General features: G+C 39.1%; 1 pseudogene; it reads right to left on the reverse strand.

Moving 5' to 3' along the window:
- Positions 1-11,881: 11,881 nt before the first annotated feature.
- LOC101439246 (ras-related protein Rab-28 pseudogene) lies at positions 11,882-17,522 on the reverse strand (annotated as a pseudogene).
- Between the last annotated feature and the right edge of the window lie 3,319 nt (positions 17,523-20,841).

Below are 20,841 nucleotides of genomic sequence, written 5' to 3' on the forward strand. Positions count from 1 at the left end.
TAAATGAGTGTTCCTATTTCTCCACATCCTCTCTAACAGAGGCAATTTTCAATTTTTTAAATATTGGTCTTTCTAGTGGGTGTGGAATGGTGTCTCATTGTAGTTTTGATATGTATTTCTTTAATGGCCAATGATCTTGAGCATCTTTTCTTGTGTTTTTGTCCATTTGTGTATCTTCTTTGGAGAAATGTTTATTCATTTCTAATTGGGTTTTTTTTCTTTTTGTTATTGAGTTGAAGGATTTCTTTATATATTCTGGTCATTAAGCCGTTACTGGATATATGGTTTCCAAATATTTTCTCCCATTGTGAAGGGTGTCATTTTCCTTTCATGATAAAGTCCATTGATGCCCAAAGGTTTTTAATTTTGATGATGTCCCATTTATCTGTTTTTAGTTTGTTGCTTGTGCTTTCACTGTAAGTCTAAGAAATCATTGCCTAACACAGAGTCCTGAAGTACTTTGCTAGGTTTTCTTCTAGGCATTTTATAGTTCTGGTTCTTATATTTAGGACTTTGCTTCAATTTGAGTTGATTTTTGTGTATATTGTGAAGTAGGAGTACACCTTCAGTCTTTTTCATTTTTTTTAATTAGAAAAGTTGTAGGCTTACAGAAAAATCAGGTGAAAATGACAACATTCCCATATATCTGCTATTGTTGACAAATACTTAGCATTAGTGTGGTAACTTCATTACAATTGAAGAAAGAATAATAAAACCGTACTATTAACTATAGTCCATAGTTTACATTAGGTGTATTTTCCCACATATACCACCCTATTCTTAACACCCTGTATCAGTGTGGATCTTTATATTTGTACTATTACCTATAGTCCATCATTTATAACAGGATTCACTGTGTTATACAGTTCTTTTAACTTTCATTCCAGTAATATATATATACAGCCTGTATTAGTCAGCCAAAGGGGTGCTGATGCAAAATACCAGAAACTGGTTGGTTTTTATAAGGGTATTTATTTGGGATAGGAGCTTACAGTTACCAGGCCATAAAGCATAAGTTACTTCCCTCACCAAAGTCTACTTGGAGCAAGATGGCTGACAACATCTGTTGGAAACTGAGGCACAGTGGCCTCTCAAGGAGAGACGTGCTGTCTCCATGCTAGTGCTGTCTCCATGGCTACACTTGCAACCTAAGGAATGTGGTAATTAAGAGTTCCCAGCAAATGGGATGAAGCTATTAAAGGCTGAAAGAAAAGATGAGCACATGCATTTTGTAGTGAATAGAACACTTAGACTTTGTACCTTGAGATAAGATTTTTTTTAATTCCTTAGACTATGGGTAATGCTGATAGATAATACGTGTTGCTGCTTGATGACTGATAGATAATACATGTTGCTGCTTGATGAAAACAGGCTATGTGTTTATGCTTATTGGCACGTAGGCTATGTATGCCTGCTTCTGGTCATGTACACTGGGGTATATATAGAGCCCCTTGTAAACAATAAAGTTGTCTGAGGAGTCATTACTCGCAGACCCCCTGATCCCAGCTCTCTCGTTCTTTCTCCCTTTTCTTCTGTTTCCTTCTCCCTTTTCTCTTTCTTTCATTCCCGATACCCTTTGGGTCCAAATCTCCAACAGACATCTGCAAGGGTTCAGGCTTCCTGGGCTCCTACGTTCCTGGGGCTTGCTTTTCTCTGGGTTCAAGGTTCCTTCCTTCCTGGTACTGGCTTCTCTTTCCTCTGGGTGCTGACTTCCCAGGTCTTCAGCATCAAACTCTAACATCAGAAATCCGCAACTCTGTTCTTAGTCATGCATTTATCTGTGACTCCCCACCCTTCAAGGGGTGGAGACGCAACGCCCTAATCATTACTCAATCATGCCCAGGTACAGATCAGATTACAGGCATAATCCGATATTTCTTTTTGGAATTCATCAATTATATCAAACTGCTTCACAGCCCAAAATTTTCTCTTTTTGAATTCATTTTTTCTTTCAGAAAGTACTGGGAATTGAATCCCAGACCTCATCCATGTGAAGCAGGTGCTGAACCCCTGAGCTACCCCTGCTCCCCTCAAAATTTCCTCTTTTAACCACATTCACATATATAATTCAGCACTGCCAACTATACCCACAACAATGTGCTACCATTACCACTATCCAAATTATTTTATATCAGTGAGATCATACAATATTTTTCCTTTTATGTCTGGCTTATTTCACTCAGCAGGTTTCATCCATGTTCTTGCACAAATCAGGACTTCATTCCTTTTTACAGCTAAATAATAGTTGTATGCATATACCACATTTTGTTTATCCACTTATTTGTTGTTTCCATCTTTTGGCAATTGTAAATAATACCACTATGGACATTGGTGTGCAAATATTTGTTTGAGTCCCTGTTTTCAATTCTTTTGGGTATATACTTAGTAGAGAGATTGCTGGGTCATATGGTAACTCTATACTTAGCTTTCTGAGGAACTATAAGACTGCCTGTCACAGCGGCTGCACCATTTTACATTCCCACCAGCAATGAATACAATTTCTCTTCATCCTCTGAAGTATTTGTAATTTTTTGTTGTTTTTTTTTAATAGTAACCATTCTAGTTGGTATAAATGGTATCTCATTGTGGTTTTTCTTTGCATTTCACTAATAGCTAGTGATAGTGAGCGTCTTTTCATGTGCTTTTTAATCATTTATAAATCCTTTTTGGCACGATGTCTGTTCAAGCCTTATGCCCATTTTTAATTGGGTTGTCTTTTTATTGTTAAGTTGTAGAATTTCTCTATATAGTTTAGATATTAAATCAAATATTTTCTCCCTTTTTATTTCTCTCCCCTTGCCCCCCCACCCCGGTTGTCTGTTCTGTGTCTATTTGCTGTGTCTTCTTCTTTGTCTGCTTCTGTTGTCAGCGGCATGGGAATCTGTGTTTCTTTTTGTTGCGTCATCTTGTGTCAGCTCTCTGTGTATGCGGCACCTTCCTGGGCAGGCTGCACTTTCTTGGCGCACTCCTTGCACATGGGGCTCCCCTACACAGGGGACACCCCTGCATGGCAGGGCACTCCTTGTGCCCATCAGCACTGCACATGAGCCAGCTCCACACGGGTCAAGGAGGCCTGGGGTTTGAACCGCGGACCTCCCATGGAGTAGACGGACGCCCTAACCACTGGGCCAAGTCCGCCGCCCTATTTTCTCCCATTGATTAGGTTGTTTTTTCCCTTTTGTGATAAAGTTCTTTAATATTCAAATAGCTTTTAGTCTATTTTTTCCTTTCATTGCTTGTTCTTTGGGTGAAAGTCTAAGAAATGATTCCCTAACACAGGACCTTCCTGTCTTAGACAATGATGCTTTCCTATATTTTCATCTAGGACTTTTATCTTAATAGTATTGCTTCCTACATTTAGGTCTTTGATTCATTTTGGATTAATTTTTTTGTATATTGTAAGATAGGGATCCTCTTTCATTCTTTTGTATATGGATATCCAGGTCTCCCACCATCATCTTTTGAAGAGACTATTCTTTCCCAGTTGAGTGTATTTGGCAACTTCTCAAAAACAAATTGGCCATAGATAAGAAGGTCTATTCCTGTTTTTCAAGTGTTTTTATCAAGAAAGGATGCTGGATTTTGTCAAATGCCTTTTCTGCATCAACTGAGATGATCATATGTTTTATTTTCCTTCATTCTTTTCAAGTGGTGTATTATATCAACATTTTCATATGTTGAACCACTCTTGTATATGTGGGATAAATTCTAATTGATCATGGTGTATAATTCTTCTAATGTGCTGTTGGATTTGGTTTGCTAGCATTTTGTTGAGGATTTTGCCTCTGTTGTTCATAAAATATATTGGTCTGTAAATTTCTTTTTTCATGTGGTATCTTTATATGACTTTAGTATGAGGGTGATTTTGGCCTCATAGAATGAGTTACAGAGTGTTCCCTCCTCTTCAATTATTTGGAAGGATTTAAGCAAGTTTGGTGTTAATTCTTCATGGAATGTTTGGTAGAATTCCCCTATGAAGCCATCTGGTCCTGGGCTTTTCTTTTTGGGGGAGTTTTTGGTTACTGATTCAATCTCTTTACTAGCTATTGGTTTGTTGAGCTCTTCTATTTCTTCTTGATCAGTGTAGCAGTTTGTATGTTTCTAGGAATTTTTCCATTTTATCTAGGTTATCTAATTTCTCAGTGTACAGTTGTTCTCTCACAGTATCCTTATAGTCCTTTTTATTTCAGTAGGGTCTGTAATAATATCTATCTTTTCATTTCTGATTTTGGTCATTTGTGTCCCCTTTTTTTCTTCATCAGTCTAGCTAAAGGTTTGTCAATTTTACTGATTTTTTCAAAGAAATAACTTTTGGTTTTAATGATTTCCTCCACTTTTTTTATTCTCTACTACATTTCTCTCTACTTTAATCTTTGCTATTTCCTTGCTTCTGTTCATCTTCAGTTTAGTTTGCTCTTCTTTTTTCTAGTTTTTCCAGTTTTGAAGTTAGGTCTCTGATTGAAATCTTTCTCTTTTTTTAATATAAGCATTTAGAGCTATGAACTTCTCTCTCAGCACTGCCTTTGCTGTACCCCATCAGCTTTGGTATGTTGGTATTTTCATTTTCATTCACATCAAGATATTTCCTAATTTCCTTCGTAATTTCCTCTTTAACCCATTGGTTTTTTAAGAATATGTTAATTTCCACATATTTGTGAATTTTCCATTTTGCTCTTTCTTACGGATTTGAGTTTCATTTCATTGTGGTTAGAGAATATACATGTAGGATTGCAATATTTTTTAATTTATTGCAACTTGTTTTGTGACTTAAGATATCATCTATCCTGGAAAGTGATCTATGTGCAATCAAGAAGAATGTTTAGGAAGCGGACTTGGCCCAGTGGTTAGGGCATCCATCTACCACATGGGAGGTCCGCGGTTCAAACCCTGGGCCTTCTTGACCCATGTGGAGCTGGCCCATGTACAGTGCTGATGAGCGCAAGGAGTGCCCTGCCACGCAGGGGTGTCCCCCGCGTAGGGGAGCCCCACGCACAAGGAGTGCACCCTGTAAGGAGAGCCACCCAGTGCAAAACAAAGTGCAGCCTGCCCAAGAATGGTGCCGCACACACGGAAAGCTGACACAACAAGATGATGCAAAAAAAAATAAGCACAGATTCCCATGCCTCTGATAACAGAAGTGGACAAAGAAGCACATGCAGCAAATGGACACAGAGAACAGACAACCGGGGTGGGGGGGAGGGGGGAAGGGAGAGAAATAAATAAATAAATCTTAAAAAAAAAAGAAGAAGAATGTGTATCCTGTTGCTTTCGGGTGAAGTGTTCTCTATATGTCTGTTAGGTCTATCTGGTTTATAGTATCATTCATTTCTTCTATTTCCTTATTGATCTTCTCCCTAAATGTTCTATCCATTATTGAAAATGGTATATTCAAGTCCCTATTATTAATGTAGGACTATCTATTTCCTCCTTCAAATTTACTTTGTATGTTTTGGGCTCTGCTTTTAGATGCATATCTATTTATAATTGTTATGTCTTCTTTTTTTAAAAAATGTCTATTTTTTTAAAGATTTATTTATTTATTTATTTATTTATTTATTTTCCCCTTCACCCTCCCCCTCCCCATTGTCTGCTCTCTGTGTCCATTGCTGTGTTCTTCTGTGTCTGTTTGTATTCCCATTAGGCAGCTCCTGGAACCAATCCTGGGACCTTCTGGAGTAGGAGAAAGGTGATTATTCTCTTGTGCCACCTCAGCTCCCTTATCTGCTGCATCTCTTATTGTCTCTCCTCTGTGTCTCTCTTTGTTGCATCATCTTGCTTCACCAGCTCTCTGCGTGGGTCAGCACTCTGCATGGGCCTACTTGCCACATGGGCCAGTTTACCTTTGCCAAGAGTCCCTGGGCATCAAATCCCATAAGGTAGATGGAAGCCCAATTGCTTGAGTCACTTCTGCCTCCCTGTTATGTCTTCTTAATTGACCCCTTTATTAGTATATAATGACTTTTTCCCTCATAACAGTTTTTTAATTAATGTCTATTTTATGATATTAGTATAGCTACACTAGTTCTCTTGTAATTACTACTTGCATGGTATATATTTTTTCATCCTTTAATTTTCTACCTACTTGTGTCTTTGAATTTAAGGTAAGACTCTTATAAACAATATATTCCTGGGTCATGCTTTTCTTTTTTATCTGTTCTGCCAATCTTTGCCTTTTGACTGGAGAGTTTAATCTTTTAGATTTAAAGGAAATGCTGAAATAATGTAAGACTTATTCTGTCATTTTGCTGTTAAGTCTGTGTAAGTCCTATATCTTTTTTGTCCCTCAATACATCTTTTAATACTTACTTTCATGTGTATTTGATCTTCTTGTATTGTACCCTACTGAGTCCCTTCTCATTTCTTTTAGGATATACTTTTCATATATTTTTTTTGTGGTTACCATGAAACTTAAACTTAACATCCTAAATCTCTATCATTCACATTTAGTTTGATACCAACTTGACTTCAACAACATACAGACACACTGTTTCTATACCCTTCCCCTGCATCAGTTTTTGCACTTGTTACAAAGTATAACTTTGGACATTGCACATCAAAAACCATAGATTTTTCATTACTTTTTATACATTTGCATTTTAGTATTATACTTGTAGGAAGTAAGAAATGGAGTTACGTACAAAAAAAATACCATGAAAGTGTAGTGCTATTTATTACAAATAGTTACCTTTACCAGAAGTCATTATTTCTTTATACTGTTTTGAATCCCTAGTGTCCTTTCTAATATCCTTTCCTTTCAGTCTAAAGAACTCTCTTTAGCATTGCTTGTAGGGTAGGCCCAGTGGTAATGGTCTTCCTAAGCTTTTATCTGGGGATGTCTCCATCTCTCCAGCATTTTTGAAAGGAAGTCTCATTTGATATAAGATTCTTAGTTGACAAGTGATTTCTCTCAGCCCTTTAAATATTTTAACTCACTTTCCTCTTGCCTCCATGATTTCTGATGAGAAATCAACACCTAATCTGAGACTCCCTTGTACATAACATGTTCGTTTTCTTTACAGCTTTCAAAACTCTCTCCTTGTCCTTTGCATTTTACAATTTGAATAATATATGAAAGGGCTTATTTTTCTTCAAGTTTATCCTCTTTAATGTTCTCTGGGCTTCTTGGATGTGCATATTCATGTCTTTTGCTAAGTTTGGGAGGTTTTCTGTCATTATTTCTTTTAATATTTCTTCTGCCCCTTTTGCTCTATTTTCTCTTTCTGGAAATCCCATAATGTGTATATTGGTACACTTCATGATGTCACACAGGTTTATTAGGCTTTTTTTTTTTTCTTTGTATAATTCTTTTTCTTTCTATTCCTTAGCTTGTTTCATTTCAATCATCTTGTCTTTGAGTTCACTGATACTTTCTTCTGCCAACTCCAATCTGCTCTTGAAATTCTCCTGGAAATTTTTATTTCAGTTATTTTGGCTTGAACTCTAGTAGTTCTGTTGGGTTCCTTTTTAATTTTCTATCTCTTTATTGTGATTCTCATATTCTTCATTCACTGATTTCCTGATATCCTTTAGTTCTTTCTCTGTATTTTCCATCATCTTCTTGAGCATATTGAAGATCATTTTTTAAGTCTTCGTCCTGTATGTCCACAGTGTGGTCTTCTTCACTGATGTTTTCTGCATTTTTATCCTGTTCTTTTGGGTAGGGCATCATTTTCTGTTTGTGTTTGTCTTATAATCTTTTGTTACACACTGTGCATTTTAATATTTTTTAATGTTATATCTGGAATTTAATCCCTAAGAAGTCTGTTTGATATGACAGAGATTTTCTTGTGTTTCAGAAGCTGACAAAACCAAGGAAACCAAAGCAAAAAACACTTTTCACCATCTTTATAAATTGGTAGTGAATTGGCTGGTGCTCTCCTTCAGAGTTCAGCTATCCTGTCTGGAAGATCAGCCCAGGGTGAATGAAAAGTGCAGTGTTCTTTCTGTCTTTCCTGGGCCTGTGTCTTGTCCTGAGCTTGTGTTTTCTAGTGGCTTTAGGAGTTCCCCTGCTGACAGGAGTTTGAATGTCTCCTGTAATTCCCAGGAAATCAATATTCTCCCTCTACGGGGTGTTCTTCTGCAGGAATTAAAACAAGTGACCCTTTGCTCTAGGCCACCTGCCTCAATTGTTTCATTGTCCCAATCTAGTTTGCCTGGAGGGCAAAATCTGGGAGTCAGAGGGGACTTTCCCAAGTTAGTTTTTTCCAGCTGGAACATGGCCAAGGACCCACAAAGGGAGCACCAATTGGCCAGCTCCAAACCGCCCTGGGGCCAGGAAAGGTTCCAGGAGTTTCTTTCAAGATTCTCCAAAGCTGTGCTTTCTTGACACGGCTCCTGCCCAGCAAATGCCACCCTTCGATTGTCCTCCACAGCTCTGAGGAAGCATGCCATCTTTATATCTCTTCTGTTGTCTTTGTCCAGAGCAGGTTGGAACAATGGCTGCCCTCAGAGGCAGGCCTCCAGCGATCTGAAGTAGCTGATCAAAATCGGTGTTCAGCAATCGGACTGCATTCCTTCCTCTATCTTGGAGAAGTATATTGCACCAGCAATCTACACCCGAGGCCAGATCCCACTGCTGCCTGCAGGGGAGTGGGGAATGGCAGTGGTAACTGCAGCATGGAGAGAGCAATTCACTTGTACTTACTGCCATATACCAGCTTCTTCCTCCTTCTCTTCTTTGGATACTGCACAGTATTCTATTTTGAAATAGTTGATCCAGACAGTTCTTACCTGTTTAGTCTTTATTCTGGTGGAGGGACTGATCCCTGGAACTTCCTACTCTGCCATCTTCCTACAGTTCTCCCTGTTACAGATTTTTAACTCTCTTTTTAATGTAAAAGCCATATTGAAATGTGTTCTGATAATTATTCTTGTTACTTATATAAGTGTAAAGCTTCCCAAAGTGCGTTCCATAGAATTCTAAGACAACAAGATCTTCTACTATCCACTTCAAATTACTTTGAGAAATATTGCATGAATTTCTTTCTTTTGGAAATAGATACAGAAAATTGGTACATTACTAAAAGCTCTTGTTAGATAGATAGATAGATAGATAGATAGATAGATAGATAGATAGATAGATAGACAGACAGATATTGCTTAACCCTGTTAAGGCCACTGCTTTCCAAATCTATTTGGCCACAGAACCCCACATCTCGTTCTCCCCTGTATTTATATCCCCTGGCACATAATTTGTGAAATGCTGCTCTAGAGTCAGAGACCTAAAAGCAGAGTTTAAGGGAGCCACATAATTTGTAAAAATTTAAATGAATCTATTTATGGGAGAAAAACATCTGAACATTAGTTACAGTCTGATCCACAATGATCCTACAATAGTTATCACTCATTCTGGGAGTACTTTTAAGCTGTTTGCAGAAGAAATTCTAAGTGGAAATCAGCTTATAAATTTATGAATTTATCAAAATTTATAAAGTCATCAGTATTAGTCAGCCAAAGGGGTGCTGATGCAAAATACCAGAAGCCTGTTGGCTTTTATAAAGGGTATTTATTTGGGGTAGAAGCTTACAGAGATCAGGTCATAAAGCATAGGTTACTTCCCTCACCAAAGTCTATTTTCACGTGTTGGAGCAAAATGGCTGCTGATGGCTGCTAAGGTTCAGTCTTCCTGGGTTCCTCTCTTCCCAGGGCTTGCTTCTCTCTGGGCTCAGGTCCTCTGTTTTCTCCACAAGGTCAGCTGTAGACTATGAGGCTCTCTAGGCTTTGCCTTTCTCAAAAGATCAACTCTAGACTATCAGGTGAATGGCTCTGTTTCTCTCTCTGGACTTTCTGCCCTGTCTAAGGAGCTGTCTCTATTCCTCTGTGTTCTCCTAGCTCAGGTCCTCTCTTCCCAGGGCTTGCTTCTCTTTCCTCTGTGCTTACTTCCAGGGCTCCAGCTCAAGACTTCAGCATCAAACTCCAAATCAAAACTCCAACATCAAAATCTCTCAACTATGTCCTTTGCCATGCCTTTTATCTGTGAGTTCCCACCCACCAAGGAGCAGGGACTTAACACCCTACTGACATGACCTAATCAAAGCCCTAATCATAATTTAATCATGCTCAGGTACAGACCAGTTTACAAACATAATCCAATATCTATTTTTGGAATTCATAACTATATCAAACTGCTACACAATCTGTATTAGTCAACCAAAGGGGTGCTGATACAACATACCAGAAATCAGTTGATTTTTATAAAGGGTATTTATTTGGGGTAGGAGCTTACAGATACCAGGCCATAAAGCATAAGTTACTTTCCTCATCAAAGTCTATTTTCACATGTTAGAGCAAGACAGCTGCTGATGTCTATGAGGGTCCAGGCTTCCTAGGTTCCTCTCTTCCACGATCTTGCTTCTCTGTGGGTTCAGGGTTCCTCTCTTCCTGGGGCTTGCTTTTTTTCCTCTGTGTGCTTACTTTCCAGGGCTCCACCTTAAGGCTTCAGCATCAAACTCGAACATCAAAACTCCAACATCAAAAACCCTCCAACTCTATCTTTTCCCATGCTTTTTATCTGCATGTCCCCACCCACCAAGGGGCAGGGACTCAACACATTACTGACACAAGATAATAATATATATAATAATATATAATATAATCTCGTATGCCCAGAGGAAAAGACCAGTTTACAAACCTAATCCAATATTTCTTTTTGGAATTCATCAATAATATCAAACTGCTACACCATCTAACTAGAATATTACACAATATATAATGACCATGATACAGTAATAAAAATACAATATCAAATACTCACTATTTTGAAGTTACAAGCTATGCTATATACAATTTAGATCCTTTTTTAGTAAATGAAGGTGTGTTTCTGTTACAGCTTTATTTCAAGCATTTTCAGTTAGATACAGCTTTATATACTTCCATTCACAATTAATTGCAAAAGAACGCCTTCTTAAGTGTAGAAAAAATATATTCCTTGCTTAAATATTTGCTCTCTGAAGTATGCTTTGCCACATATGAGTTCAGATAAGAAAATGAAACCATGCTATGGCAAAATATCTGTGGCAAGACTTGGGTAGTTTTCATAAAGGGGTTGAAAAATTCACATCAAGGCAAAAAATGAGGACAGAAAGAGAACCAACACCATTTCTTTCTTTTTTTTTTTTTAAGATTTATTTTTTTAACTTATTTCTCCTCTCTCCCCCCCCCCCCCCCCCGTTGTCTGCTCTCTCTGTCCATTCGCTGTGTGTTCCTCCGTGACCACTTCCATCCTTATCAGCGGCACCGGGAATCTGTGTTTCTTCTTGTTGCATCATCTTGTTGTGTCAGGTATGGATGGGCGTCATTCTTGGGCAGGCTGCACTTTCTTTCACACTGGGCGGCTCTCCTTACAGGGCGCACTCCTTGCATGTGGGGCTCCCGTATGCGGGGAACACCCCTGCGTGGCACGGCACTCCTTGCACTCATCAGCACTGCACATGGGCCAGCTCCACATGGGTCAAGGAGGCCCGGGGTTTGAACCCCGGACCTCCCATGTGGTAGGTGGATGCCCTAACCACTGGGCCACATCCGCTTCCCCCATTTCTTTTTAAATGAAGCTGTCTCATTCTAGAGAATGGGTTTCCCATCTGATTTCAATGTGTGTGGTCCTAAAGTTGAATTCTTTCCTGTCCAAGGAGCTGCCTGTGGCTGTGAGGCAGCACTTAACAGTGAAGCAAGTTAGGAGGAAATGTGTTAACTGAGCTCAGAGATTGTCACTGATTAAGTCCCTACCGGTCCTCTAGCCCACAAAAAGGTGAAGGGCAGGCAGAACTATCAACACAAAGGAAAAATGTACTCATAAACTGCACATATAGAGCTTCTAGGAAGGTTACCAGTTCTTGACAACTACAGCTGGAGTTTAAAACATCTGTCTTCACCACTCTCTGCATTACTGTACTGAACAGATTCTATTCTGGACAGGGCTGATATGTCAATAATCTTCCAGATACATCACTATTTCTGCCCTGACAATATGCTATGACTGTTCTGTTTGGTTTAATTTGATTCCAATGATTTCAACAGCAACTTTCTGAAAATGCAGGAAGACAGAGTGCCCTGTCTTTGCTGAGACAAAGTGGCTACTAAAACCATTTTCCTCGCAAAACCTTAAGTGTTTTTCAGGTTTTACTCTTCACTTATGCTCCAAATCTATTTTATTGCCCACCAAGGCAACCAGTGGCTGAGTTTCTGATTCCTCACTTACTTTCTTCACCACAGTATACCAATATTCTAAATTCTCAAAGCTTTGGTAATGTGTAATATCATATGCCAAGAGCATTCCCTGTGCTCCATAGATATATTTACCCAACATCTTGCCTCCTATTGTCTGCCCACCTACGTCCCAAACTTAAAGAGAAACATTCAAGTTTCCTGGCAATGTTATCCTTCTCAAAAGGAAATCCAGTCCTATAATTTATTTGTACTGTTTCCCAAAATTTCTTGAGCAAAATATGCAGCTAAGGAGGTTTTCCCAGAAGCGCAGTCCCCACGCACTGATTTTCTGTTACCTGTCCTGGCTCTCCTCCTCAGGGTCCGAGGAGGTCCTTGGTATCCTAGGAACCTCGCTAGTCCCGCCCCCAGATGGAGGGAGGAAGGAAAGAAGGGGCGGCCTGGCTGGGGGAGTGGACAAGGGTGGCACTGGGACAGGGCCCCACCCCGGTGTCTCAGCGGCCGCTATCTCAAAATATTTTGTTGTGCTTAATTTCTATCACTTTTCTTTCTATCCTTTCAAAAATATCTCTTTGAATCTATAAATAGCATCCATGAAATTATTTCTAAGAAAGGGTTTCAGGTAAGTAAAAGCCAGGATAATTAAATTATGGTCTACATTTAATTAGTTGCCTTATAGTAATTAAGTGAGCCTTTCTTCTAATTGAAGGCATGACTTGGAGAGGTGATTATCTGAAAGTAATTTTCTAAGCAATAATTCTGTCCTTGTTGAAATGTCAGCTTGAGAATGGGGGTGAATTTGGTTCTGTTAATCAGACTTCACTATGCTTTACATCTTGTGTCTGTTTTCACTGATGAAGAATGAGCAGGGCCATCAAAATCTACAAATTAATTAGCTGTCAACCAAACTCCGAGGGAAAGTAAAATCTAGAGCCTTCTGCAAATGTAGGAGACAGATCAGTGTGTGGCATGGTCTGCTACTGTAGTTAGACTGGACTACATAATTCATAGATTTTGACAAACAGTTCTTTGGTGCTGCTTATTCTTTGGTCTCCTTTTTCCAACCTGTGTTCATAGGTTTGTGTCTGTGATGGTTTGCAGTTATATGAACCCCAGAAACACATGTTCTTAAACTTAATCCACTCCTGTGGGTGTGAATCCACTGTAAGAAAGCCCTTTAGATGAGGTTACTTCAGTTAGGGTATGGCCCATCTTAATCAAAATGGGTCTTAATCCTATTGTTGGAGTCCTTTTATAAGCAGAATGAAATTCAGACATCGGGTGAGAAAGCCACAGGGAGCAAGAAGCTAGATGTAAACAAAACCCTGAAGAGAAGAGAGGCTGCCCTGTGCACATGGAGGAGCCCAGGGCCAAGGATAGCTGGCAGCCTCACCCAGAATGCCACAGCCTTTGGGAACAAAGCATTGCCTTGATAACGCCTTGATTTGGACTTTTTCCCAGCCTCAAAACCATGAGCTAATAAATTCCCATTGTTTAAAGCAGTCCATTGCACGGCATTTGCTTTGAGCAGCCAAGGTAACTAAAATAGCAGCCGAACAAACTACAGGCCTACCACAGCCAACCTGTACCCAGATACTGATTATCCAATCCAAGATAGTGAATAGAATATCTGGTTTCTCAGAATCTTCCTTATTGTGCCCCGGAACTGGAGAGATCACTACAACAGGTCACTTTAGTATGGAATCAGCAGATACACAACACAGTCAGGTGGAGGCAAAGAACACAATTATGTCCCTTGTGCTGGGACCAGTAGTTTTACTCTGATCAGCGAAAAAATGGCAATAAAATATTAAACTTTTCTTAGGTAAGTGGAGTCACAGAAAAAGAAACAGGAAATACAGAAAGAAAAAAAAAAACGGGAAGAACAAAGAGCAGTGGCAAGGGCAGTACAAATTAGGAATGGTGGTTTGGAAAACCAAGCAACAAGTCCTCTGACAGCCAAGGAGAAGAGAACAGGTGACAAATAATCTTAGAGCAGTTCTGGCATGAGGGGAGGAAGCAAATAACTTCTCCCTTCAAAAGTGCAGCAATGAAGGCATTTACTTTTTTTGCTCATTCAGTTATTCATTCACTCATTCAACAAATACTGAGTTCTCTCTGTGGGATGAGCCTCAACTTGATTGATAGCCAACCTCCTACTTTTTCTATTAGCAATTCTCTCATCTGCTGCTGATTAGAATTCCTCTGGCTTTACTTACACAGGAGCATAGAATCCAGCAGCTATAACATAGAAGACTGATTTTTTTTAATGAGAAGGACATGCCAACCAAGACAAACACTGACCGAGGACCAGAGCTTTCTCTCTACTCCCCTCTATCTGCATGTAACATAAAGCTACCTTTCTACCTCCAGATAGTTGATAAACTTTGAAGAAGAAAGATAGAACTTCAGAATTGACTAATAAAACCATAATTTGATGGAATTTTTTCCTGAATTTTTAAAAGTACATAACTCCCAGTAGGTGGATTTGGAACTCAAGATAGGTAGAATTGGGACTTAAGACAGAAGTCAGTTATAGAAAAAAAAATAAAACATAATTTCTGCATCTCTAGGTTTGTGGCCCAAGATAGTCATGTTCTTAGGTTTGGTTTGAAAGAAATACTGAAAAAAAATCCATCCTCAGAATTTTCTAATAAAAATTTGAGGACAAGATATTGTACCTCTATTTAGCAACAATAAAAATAGTATCATGTGTCCATAAATATAATGTAATGCTTTCTTACTATTGAAAGGATAACTTATTTTACAAACAATCTCATATACAAGTCTGACCAGTAACACTGATTCTTCAAAAAAGCATATTACAATCCCATAGTTTATAATTTAGTTTTACAATGTTCGGATGGTAATGTGAATAGAAATGGTGACTCAATTACCTTTCGAATAAAGTACCTTGATGAATATATTCATTTTCTCATGACAGGGTATTATTATTGCCTTAAATTTAATCTTATTTAATCTTCATTCTGCATATGCTGCAGGGATTTTCGTGGCTAAACTCTTAAGTTATCTTATGAGTCATCTACCTTGAAAAATGAATGCACTCTATCCACAATAAGGCAGAATGATAAGTAGTAGGCAGTAGATGACTTTAAATTTTATTCTAGAGATACTTTATTAAGACATTTATCTTAGGTGGCTAAAATAATGCCCTTTGAATCACTTCAGGCGCAGGATTTGGAGACTGGCCTGAGGTAGGTAGCAGGGTCCTTATTCATACATTCAACAAATTAAGGACCCAGGTGCCTGTTAAACAAAGAGGAGCAAATCAGCCTTCAGGCCCAGAGGTCTTCTGCGGAAAGAAGAGCCAAGCAGTGTTCCTAAGGAAAGGACTGTGGCCCTGACCCCAGGGGAGTGGTTGTTTGTTCTGTGCCCTGGTTTGAAACAACCTGTGGGCATAAGGGAGGAGAGGGCATGACCTAGAAGTGTTGGCTATAGGAGAGACAGATAAGAGGATTTCAGGTAAATCTGATTACGTGAGACGAAGACAGAGAGGCTAACCTTGCATTAGGCCCACACACATTAGGAATATGCATACTGTAGTAAAATTTTTAATAAGGTTCATTGTAAAAATGTGGAAATGAATAGAGTTGATGGTAGCACATGAGTAAAGCTAACAGAGCTGATTTTTAAAATGTGATTGTGCCTGAAAGTAGTCTGTGGACATAAATGTTGATTGAAAGGAAGAAAGAGAATAATCTAGGGAATGTATGACAGTGATTTTAGTGGTGGATGAAGATTGTGGTTAATAGTATAAATATAAGAATCTTTTTTTTCAAAGTGTTAAGAATATGGTGATACATGAGAAAAACAGAACTATGGTCAACTGTTAAGAGTAATATAATATTTTGCAACAATGGCAAAGAAAATATTAAATCTATTCTAAGAAACAACAATAGGGATTATATGGAAATATGGGATTATTCTTTTTGGAGCAATGAAAACATTCTAAAATTGAGTGAGGTGATGACAGCACACCTCAGTGTGAAAATGAGAGCCACTGAGTGTACATTTTGAATGGATTGTATGAAGCATGGGACTATAAAACACAGGGAATCCTGTGGTAGAAGATGGACTGTGGTAAACAGAACAAATATGAGAACATTCTCTCATGAACTATAACAGATATATAGTACTAATACAGGGTGTTAATAGTCAGGTGGATTGGAGGAAAATACACCAAATATAAGATATAGGCTATGGTTAGTAGTAATATTTTGGCAATGATATTTCATAGTTTGTAACAAATGTTCACAACAAGGCAAGGTGTTGGTGGTGGGGAGATTTATGGGAGCCCTCTATGATGATATGCATGTTTGTTTTGTAAGTTCATACTTCCACTACATACTTAGAGTTTATGTTCATTCCTTTATGAATGATATACTTCAATAAAGTTTTCATTTAAAAAAAAGAATATGCATACTATAGAGTCTAACAAGTTGTTCCAAAAATTGGTAGTAAAGCCTTGTATACTTCTCTTTAGTTAGATGTGTATAGACAGGCCAAATCCAAGAACTGGATATAAATGTACCTGTTAAGTAAGAGGGACAGCTACAATTAAGTTAATTTGGCCAATGAACTCATCTTCTCCCAACAAAGGTTCAGACAATATGAATTGAATTTTGTCCACATTTGTTTAGTAAACTAGGGTACAAACTTAGAAAGACAAAGTTCCTTTCTCATGTAAGCTAGTGGCAGACTTAAATTTGGAATTCAGAGTGAAATGTAGCTTTGGAAAGAGTGTCCTCTCCATGTAGTATTTTAAAATTTGTATTGTAGGCAGAGTACCTAAGGTAACAGGAGACAGTGTTACAAGACTGAACACCAATCAACATAAAAAGAATTACACATTCTAAGGAATAAAGTGATAACATTCCTGCCCCTTAGAAAGCTAAACAATATAGTGCAGGCTCTTAGTAGTAATAGCAACTGCATTTGTGCCCCTTGGAGAGGAAACATTCACTTATAAAGGACAAGTAAAAGATGGGCTTTTGGAACACATAACTTCACTGGAAGAAATCCATAACCATGGCTATTTCAGACTTCTTCCTGAATCAAATCTGGCTGTAGCGCTTGTCCTTCTTCAGTCTTGTGCACGTGTGCGCACATGCGCATGCGCACACACACATATTGTAAAAATGAAACATAAAAGAAGAAGAGGCCCTTGGGAAAAATAGGGGTAAGGACAGAATATTCAAAACTATTGCACCTTTGAAATCAGAGCCCTAATAAAACTTATTGCAATCTGAATAAGAAAATATGCACGTACCCTTAGATTTGGGTATTTTCCAGACGATTTCAGTCATTCCAATTTCTGTAGCCTTTGACACTGGAGTCATACCTCCTCATTTGAGATGAATGTCCTTGAACATGTTCTCTTGCATAGAAATCAATTTAACCAAAATTAAAAATATAATCCAGAGGTAACAGGAGGCAACTAACTTTAGGTTTCGTCATCACTACTTAAAACTTCTGAGAGGGCTTAACATAATGGAAAGTATAGAAGTTCTTAAAAGCACTCAGTAAGACACTTAATGCACAAAAGGGTGGCATTACTGCAAATTTTTTAGCTTTTATCTTAGTATACTGTGATGCTTTTTCTCTAATTATAAGCAAGCTTGGCTCTAATGGGAAAATTGTGTGTTAGCCAACACAACTCCCCCCGCCCTACACTGACCGCATTCTCCTATTTGCCAACCACACCTGAGCTAATTAGCATCGAAGATGCAGAAGTTATAGGAGAAGAGACTACGTTTGCATCATCATTATTATAACAAACGCAGTGCCCATACTCACCAATAAGTCTATTATCTGTAGAAAAACTACTTTCAGTGAGCTTAAAGTGCCTTTGTCATCTTTGTACTCTTAATGCCTCTAAGTATCTGTGCAGTGGTTGCTCAATAGTATGTAAGAAAGAAGGAAGGCAGGAGGGAAAGAGGAAAGACTGGAGTGGATGGAGTAAGGCCATGGACTCCAGGTGTGGCAGGTGGAATAATGGTCTCCCAAAGATACCCACATGCCGACCCCCAGAACCTGTGAGTGTTACTTTACACAGAAGGGGAACTTTGCAGATGTGATTTATGCTTAGGGTCTGGAGATGGGGAGGTTTTCCTGGATTATCTCGAAAGGGCCAATATATCCTATGAGTCCTTAGAAATAGAAAATGGTGGCAGAAGACTGGGTCAGAGAGATGCAACATGAGAAGGATACACAGCTCACTGTTGTCAGCTTTCAAGATGGAGAAGGGGGGGCCATGAGCTAAGAAATGTAATGACCCCTTGAAACTGGGGAGTGGCTTTCAAGTGACAGCCAGCAAAAAATGCGGGAATTTAGGCTTACCGCCACAAGGAACTGAATTTGGCCAACAACCCAACGAGCAGGAAATGGATTCTTACCTGCAACCTCCAGAAAGGAACGTAGTATGCCATCACCTTGATTTTAGTCCATTAAGACTTGAACCAAACTTCTGACCTACAAAATTGTCAGGTAATAAATTGGTGGTCCTTTAAACCACTAAATTTGTGGTGATTTGTTTCAGGACCAATAAAACTAATGACCAGGTAACACGAATACCTGATGTTGAGGCAAGGACACACAAAATTCCCATCACTTCATCAGCTTGAGGTTAATAGAACTATAGGTGAATAGTGCACTGATGAATGGACAAGATGATAAAGGAGCTCTAGAGTATAGGGCAATTTCCCAGAGAGGAAAAGCCTGTGGCAAACATAGGTAGCCAGAAGCCTGTTGAGGGTCCCAGAAACTAAGAGAAAAGGGAGATGGGGCATTTAAAGACAGGGATTGATTTAGATAAATTTCACCTATTTTGTGATTTTTCTCAAGGAAAAAAAAATGGAAGAAGAAGGAAAAAAGAAACAATACTACAAACTCGAATCTTATGCTAGGTGAGCTTTCTTCTCTGCACAATTGTTTCCTAGCAGACAAAGAAATTACAGAAAGGAGAAAGACTCAGTTGTTAAGATTACATTTTACACATCATGGTTGTCAATAATAGAAAAAAAAGTACAAAAATTGGGAGAAGTAGAATCATTTATAATTCAATCTCGAAGTGTAACATTTTGCTATCAAATATAACTCTGGGAAGTGGATTTGGCTCAACTGACAGAGCGTCCGCCTACCGTATGGGAGGTCCGCGGTTCAAACCCAGGGCCTCCTGACCCGTGTGGTGAGCTGGCCCATGCGCAGTGCTGATGCACACAAGGAGTGCCATGCCACGCAGGGGTGTCCCCCGCATAGGGGAGCCCCATGCACAAGGAGTGCACCCTGTAAGGAGAGCCGCCCTGAGCGAAAAAAGCGCAACCTGCCCAGGAGTGGTGCCGCACACACGGAGAGCTGATGCAGAAAGATGACACAACAAAAAAAGACACAGATTCCCGGTACTGCCAAGAATGCAAGCGGACACATAAGAACACACAACGAATGGACAGAGAAAGCAGACAACGGTGGGGGGAAGGGGAGAGAAATAAAAATAAATAAATAAATCTTTTTAAAAAATGTAACTCTGTACCTTAAAAAAATAAATGATGAGGAATGTTCTGAAAGAATAAGTAGTTTCAAAATTGAATAAATATCCAATGAAATTCATCCATAAGAATGTAATAAGTTGTGTTAAAACCACTATCACAGGATGCATTGGTCTCTCTCCCTTCTGAGACAATTGTATGTAAGAAGGGTTTAGATGAAATCTCAGCCCAGGCTGGCGGGCAGAGGCACAGGGGGTGACCACTCAAATATTCCCAGCAGGGCTTCCCTAGTGAACTGCATAGCAACCTCTGATATAGGGTAAAAGTTACAAATTCCTTTCCATGACTTAAAAGAAATCAGGCACTTTGCTCCAAAGAAAAGAGTGATGACATTTTTAAACCTTTGGCTCACCACCAATGTTTTAAAAATGCAGCAGCACTTTGGCCACCGAGGATCATTTCCACCTTTCTCCCACTGACTTGACAACTTGAGCAATGCTTAGATTTGTTTTCATGGTCAAGTGAATCTGAATCCCGAGACATATCCTTCTTGGTCTTGTAGGTGAAAGGGAATACAGAGGCTCAGGGAAAGGGAATCTGGGGTTCTATAATCCATGAAAACTGACCTGTACATGCACATAAGCACACTTGTGTGTGTACGTATGTGTTTTCCTTCTCAAGGATAAACATACCACATGTGGACTTATTTTTGTCTGCTTTTCTGCCCCTGCACATCTCCTTTCACTGTCACTGGGGACCCAGAGCTGGATTAAGAAATAGGACAGCTAAGTAGCTTCCCAGGGCACCAAACTCTAATGCAGAGGTTCTTAACTAGGGGTCCTTTAGCTTGAATTGAAATTCACAAAAATATTATTCTTGTGAGGACGTGTGATATATTTATTAAATAATACACAGTATACTGTGAACTTAGTAAGGGGTCTGTGGTTTTCACCTGACTGGCAAAGGGGTCCGTGGCACAAAAAAGTTAAGAACTACTGCTCTAATGGATGGCAAATCCAAGGCCGATATTTAATAGACATGCCCCAGTGTAATATCCTGAAACATTTCCATTCTGGTTACCCTGAGCCTCACAAGTGTCTTCACCCCATCCTGGTCTCCCTAGTTCCTCCCTGGGACTCCCAGAAGTCCCCCACCCCACCCTACCCTGGACTCC

Source organism: Dasypus novemcinctus, chromosome 2 (genome assembly GCF_030445035.2).
Source record: "Dasypus novemcinctus isolate mDasNov1 chromosome 2, mDasNov1.1.hap2, whole genome shotgun sequence".
Lineage (NCBI taxonomy): Eukaryota > Metazoa > Chordata > Mammalia > Cingulata > Dasypodidae > Dasypus > Dasypus novemcinctus.